At 41.2% G+C, this 6603-nt stretch overlaps 1 pseudogene; it reads right to left on the bottom strand.

The window, feature by feature from the left end:
- Positions 1–231: 231 nt before the first annotated feature.
- Positions 232–6603, bottom strand: LOC101617867 (annotated as a pseudogene).

Below are 6603 nucleotides of genomic sequence, written 5' to 3'. Positions count from 1 at the left end.
CATGATGTTAGAAAAAAAAGAGGATGGGAGTTAAACCATAAATCACAAATTACATGTGACAGTTACAGCCATAAAAGTAATCTTAAATATAGTGGGGAATTTGATGCATCTTAGAAGATGGAAAAAAAGGAACTTCTAAACAGGTCTGTTGGTTAGTTACAGAAAACACCTGGGGGGTGTGAGGTAGGCCTATGACCAGGAGTATCCCAGGAATTTCTGGCTTATTCGCCCCTAAGAAATTTGCTCAACAATGCAGGCCTGGGTAATGCTATTCAGACCAGCAAAATTACTGGAGTCAGAATATTTAGTGGTAGTGCTAATAGAAGTGAATGGATCATAAAACACCAGGATCTTTTTCTTTCGGGCTGTCATTCATTGCCTGGGAAAGTTTGAAGTAGATCAGAAGAAACCACTTTGTTGTTGAGTCTTTTTTCAAGTGGTGGAAGGCAGGGTCCCATTTGAGTTCCAATTTTTGATGGTAGCCCCTGAGATACATCTTCATTTTTAACTGAAATTTCTTTAGAACAGTTTTGGAATAACCATATTGTTGGCAAGGCTTGATGTGGCAGGACTAAAAGGATCTTGATTGTTGGCCTTTGACACTGTACTGAAGTCAGCAAATTCATCTCCAAATGATTCATTTCCAAAAACAGAAGCAAAACAGTCTGTGGCTGAATTACTTGCTATAACAGCAACTCAGTATTTTTAGCAGCAAAAGGGTCAGTAAAAGATTGGTTAAAGAAACAGTCAGATGCAAATGGATCTGTACCTGTCAAATGATATCCACCAAAATAGATCAGTTTTTCCAAAAGGCTCATCGTTGAAAAGATCACTGCTAACAGAATGATTGGACTAGAAAAAGAAATTCAAATTTGTATCTGTAACTGGATCTGTCCATGAACTCAATTTCACAGTAAATGGATCTTTCTCTTTTGAATGTGCCTTGTTAAATCTGGGACACACTTTTTCATTACCACCTTTAGTCACCACTTTATTTTTATCAGTCACATTAGAAGGTGGCATTTCAGGACTACTTCCAGCTGATTCCTGATTCTTGGTGTATGGGCTCAGATTCTAGACTGCTCTGGCCTTCAACATGTTCCTTAAGGTTGGCTGTTTCCCTGCTTCTGGTGCTGATGCTACAATAATCAGCATTTACAAGCATACTATGTGGGCTACTATACCAATTTGACTGATTATTATGATTCTCCAAATCTTCCATTCCCATCAGTTTCAATTGCATTGAACTGATTTCCAGTTGTGAATTATGTAGGTGCTCTTGAACCTTTCCTGACTTGATGCTCTCTACCAATTCTGCTATTTCTTATTTTAACATTTTATTGACAATTGCTATACATATAGACAATATACTATGACCATAATCTCCTCTCATCACCATCCCTTTACCTCTCCCATATCCCCTTCCACTAAATCCCTTATTCTTTTCAAGTAGTCTCTTCTATTTTTTAAGTTTTTAATTTATTTGTAAGAAGAGAAAGAGAGAGAAAGAGAGAGGGATAAGGGGGGGGGGATGGGTTCATCAGGATCTTTAGCTGCTGCAAATGAATGTGTCATTTTGTACACCTGGCTTTATGTGGGTACCAGGGAATCAAACCTGGGTCCCTAGGCTTTGCAGGCAAGCACCTTAACTGCTAAGCCATCTGTTTGATTCAGGTGTGCCCCATAAACTTAGGTGTTCTGAATGCTAGGTTCTCAGCTGATGGTGATTTGGGAATTAACGCCTCTTGGAGGTGGTGTTATTGTTGGGATGGGCTTCTGGGTATTATAGCCAATGCCCCTTGCCAGTGTCTGGCACACTCTCCTGTTCCTGTTGTCTACCTTGTGTGGGCCAGGGGGTGATGTCTACCCTCTGCTCATGCCTTCGTTTTGCCCTGTGATCATGGAGCTTCCCCTTGAGCCTGTAAGCCAAGATAAACCTCTTTCCCCATAAGCTGCTCTTATTTGCATGATTTCTGCCAGTAATGTGAACCTGACTGTGAACAGTAAAGTGGTACTAGGAATGGGGTTTCTGCTAGACACCTGACTGCATGGCTTTGTCCTTTTGGAGCTGATTTTCAAGAGGAATGTGGAAGGATTTGAAACCCTGGCCTAAGAGATGCCTTGCAGTGCTGTAAGTACAACTTGATGGACTATTCTGGTCAGAGTTGAAAGAACCTGAATGCAGTAAGAACTATGGACTGTGAGGTTTGGCTTATAAGGATGAGAAAGAGCTTTGCCTGGACTGGGCTAGCAGTTTGTGTGAAAAGCTTGCTGTTATGCCTATTTCCAGAGAAGTTGTGCAGGGTTGCTTTGCGTAGAAATGAACTGGTATAAGCAGAGGGATATGGCACAGAAAAAAAAATCTTTGGGTGAACTGCTGCCTGTTCAGCTGCAATTGAGAGATTACAACCTTTGAGATTGGGCCAGTTGACCTGCACTGGGGCAATGGGAAGAATGTTGACTCTTTTGATGGGGCCTGAGTGTCAAGGAGTATCCTGTTCTTTAAGTCTGCTTTATTCCCCCTGAATTAACAAATTGGCACCGTACCTGGTGTTATGGAATATAAGAAATGCAGGAAAGAAAGGGTCATTGAGTTTGTAACAGTCTTGTGTTTTGGAAATGGTCATGGGCAGTGTGAAGCAGGTTTGCTTCATGACTTCATGAAGACCCCATGGGGCCATGAGGATGAACCATGGATTGCAGTGGAGACCCAGTTTAGATGCCCGGACCATAAAATGGCTACTAAGGAAAGTTGCTGGCCCTGGATGAAGTTTTCAAGGACTGTGAGTAGCCTCGCTGTAGGGTGGGTATTGGCATACCAGAGACTTATTACTGATTAGGATTATCGAATTTAGAGACTTGTCACTAGCTAGAGTTATTGGACTTGGAGCTACAGAGTTTGGTGTTTGCCCTGTTTTAAATCTTGTATTGGTTGAATATTTCTTTGTTATGTCCAATGCCATCTTTTGCAGTGTTAATGTTTATTCTGTGCCATCATGGGTTTGGGGGATATTATGGCTCAGGTAAAAGATCTTGGACTATGGAGATGTTTGAACATCATTGGGATTGATAAAAACTATGGGGACTTTTACATTGGACTGAATACTTTGTGTTGTACATCATGTATAGATATCAGTTTATGGGGGGCCAGGGACGGAATGTGTTGGTTCGATTCAGGTGTCCGCCATAAACTTAAGTGTTCTGAATGCTAGGTTCCCAACTGATGGAGATGTGGGAATAAATGCCTCCTGGAGGCAGTGTTATTGTTTGGGGCGGGTTTATGAGTATTATAGCCAGTGTCCCCTTGCCATTGTCTGACATACTCTCCTACTCCTGTTGTCCACCTATGTGGGCCAGAGGGTAATGTCTACCCTCTGCTCATGCCATCATTTCCCCCTGCCATTGTGGAGCTTCTCCTTGAGCCTGTAAGCCAAAATAAACCTCTTTTTCCCACAAGCTGCTCTTGGTTGGGTGATTTCTACCAGCAATGCAAACCTGACTTCAACACCATCTCTCCAGTCCTCTTTTCTATTTTTATGTCAACATTTCCTCCTTCTATTATGCAGGTCTCTTGCAGGGAGCATCAATCACTGTGAGGTCATGAATATTGAGGCCATTTTGTGTCTGGAAGACAGCATTACAAAGCACTCCTCCCCTTCTTTTGACTCTTAGATTCTTTCCACCACCTCTCCCACAGTGGATCCTGAGCTTTGGAGGGTGTGCTAGAATTGTCTCACTTAGTGCTGAAAAACACCACTGTTATTTCTTCTTAGCACTTGGAGAGTTTTGAGTATCCTCAGTGGTCACCACCATCTGAAAGGAGAAGCTTCTCTAATCAAAAGTGAGAGTAGACATAAGACATGGGCATAAACACAAGTATTTATTTTTTATTTTTGGGTTTTTTGAGGTAGGATCTCACACTAGTCCAGGCTGACCAGGAACTATGTAGTCTCGAACTCATGGTGACCCACCTACCTCTACCTCCCAAGTGCTGGGATTAAAGGCATGCGCCACCATGCCCAGCATAAACATAAGTATTTTAGAGGGCAGTTTGATGGGCATAATATATCCATTTAGCCAGATAACAGTAGTAGTTTTCCCTTTAGGGCTTATAACCTACTTCTTTAGTCATAGGCTTTTGATTAGGTTTTTAGTAGCAGGCATGAATTTCCTCCTGTGTAGTTGAGAGGGAGTCAGGTAGTCAGGTAGCTCTTATAAGCAGTTAGGGTGACCCTTGAAAGTTAAAAAAAAAAAAAAAAGCAGGAATTTCTTTGGGGCCAGTATCTAACTTCTTATCTGTTACCTAGATCTGTTTTTTCACAAACAACCTAGGTTCCTCCTAAAGGGAGGTTTCTCTTAGGATTTAAATCTAGCCCGGTTGGTCAAAGTTCAGCCTCAAGAATTTGGCATCATGGCTAGTCTCTTTCTGAGACAATTCCTAGCCCAAGCCAATTAGCTGTCCCTCAGGTGAGCTGAGCTGGAAGATAGGCTCACCATCATAAGATTATAAATACGTTTACAAGGCCTTTGAGCTGTCTGACCACTTGGGAACCTCCAGTTGCCCAGGCCCAGGCAGGCCAAGCAGAAGGGAGAGCTCCCTACCCCTTACTCTCCATATGGGCTCTTTTCCCCCTTTAGCTTCCCACATGACAGGAACTCTTTGAACTTTCTTTTCTTTCTTTTTTCTCTATGGTTTTTCAAGGCCTTCCACCTGGGATCTCTAGCCATGTGGATACCTTTCTTTGGCTCTGTACTTCCCTAGATAAATAAAATAATTTAATAATTATCCTTCTCAATCATTTTTATTCAATTCATTGATTAAAATTAGAAATGAACCTAGGGTTTGAGGTTCAAGGATTTTTCTGAACCCCTAGCACCCAATTACAGAGTGGGTCTCAAGTCCAATCAGAGAGCAATTGGTTTCCCCTATAAGAATCATACTACCATTGCACACATTGGTATATTTGGTCTGGCTCCTCTGGCTTTTCTTATTGACAACTAAGCCCTTTCCTAGCTGTAGACAGTTTTTCTTCATAAATGGAAATCTGTGATTTTTTTTTTTTTTTTTTTTTTTTTGAAGTGGGGCACCACTCTAACCTAGGCTGTCCTGGAATTCACTCTATAGTTCCAGGTTGGTCTGATTCACAGCAATCCTCCTACCTCTGCCTCTTAAGTGCTAGGATTAAAGGCATGTACTGCCATACCAGGCTTATGATTCTTGACTAATTATTTCAGTTTTCAGAGAAGAGGTCAGTTGGGCCTCCTCAAAACATTTCTTTCTCTCTTATTTGAAGTCACAGCCATCTATGAACCAGTTAGGAATATTAGTCAGGGGAGTGTCATGGGTATGTGAGAACTGGTTTAAAGAGAGGGCCAGGACTTCCATGCAGGTATGGATGAGGGGGCCAGGTGACATTGGAGAATGTATAGTGGCTAGGAGTGTGCCAGGGCCTAAGGGTGAGGCTTGATCAAAAGTAAGGTGATTAAGTAGTATGAGTAGGCTCTCCCACTGCAAATGAATACCAGATGCATACGCCATCTTGTGCATTTGGCTTACTTTTTCCTGGTGATAAAATGAATTCAGTGTTGCTCACTTATATGTTGTCTGTGGAAATCCTTGGAAGAGTTTAGGAACTGAGTGATAGTGATCAAGGAATTCCTATACCTGCTGTTTCTGGGCTTGACATTTTCTGCAGATTAACATTCTTCCTTTGAACTTCATCTTGAAGACCCTAAATTTCACTGGTCCTCTGATTAATAGTTTCCTTCTCCTTAAGATCCTGTTTCACATTATTCTTTTCTCCTACAGGTCAACTATTTCAATATTAAGGCTATCTAGCTGTCTAATAGCAGAAAAATTTGCAACAGACTTGATCCTATGGCACTCTTGTAAATTGGACCTGCCTAATGGTGGAATTATCTCAGGAGTAACAATACAGGAGGTATCAGTGCCCTTTATTAAAAAAACTAAGCCAAACTCATTGCTTTTTAAAAAATATTTTTATTCTCATTAGTTTATTTAAGGGGGGGCTACATAGAGAGAGAATGGATGCACTAGAGTCTCTAGTTGATGCAAATAAACTAGATGCATGTGCCACTTTGTGCAGCTGGCTTATGTGGGTACTAGGGAATCAAACTTAGGTCCTTTGGCTTTTCAGGCAAGCACCTTAACTAATATGTCATCTCTCCAGTCCCAAATTTATTCTTTAAAAGCTTCCTATAGTCTTCTGTGTCACATAATGTCCAAATGTAGGCTATTAAGACAGACAATGAACCTGTTTCCAGGAAGATTTTATGGATCTCCAATCCAGACACAAATCATCCATATCTTTACAAGTTTTCAGGAAGATTTCATCATATTCAGCTTTTTCTGTACAGGATACAACCCACGCTTGTCTCTTATAAGATGGCACCAGGCTGGAAGCAAGGACATTGGTACTGGTTCTTTCTTTAGCATACCATGTGCCAAAACATGATAATTGCAAACTCATCTCTATCAAACTTTCCATCATGATCACTATCACTCAGTTCCTAAACTCTTCCAAGGATTTCCACAGATAACATATAATTGAGCAACACTGAATTCATTTTATCACCAGGAAA

Source organism: Jaculus jaculus, chromosome 1, assembly GCF_020740685.1.
Source record: "Jaculus jaculus isolate mJacJac1 chromosome 1, mJacJac1.mat.Y.cur, whole genome shotgun sequence".
In the NCBI taxonomy this organism is placed as follows: domain Eukaryota; kingdom Metazoa; phylum Chordata; class Mammalia; order Rodentia; family Dipodidae; genus Jaculus; species Jaculus jaculus.
The sequence above is the reverse complement of the archived record's forward strand: the minus strand, read 5'-3'. Positions and strand labels throughout refer to the sequence as shown.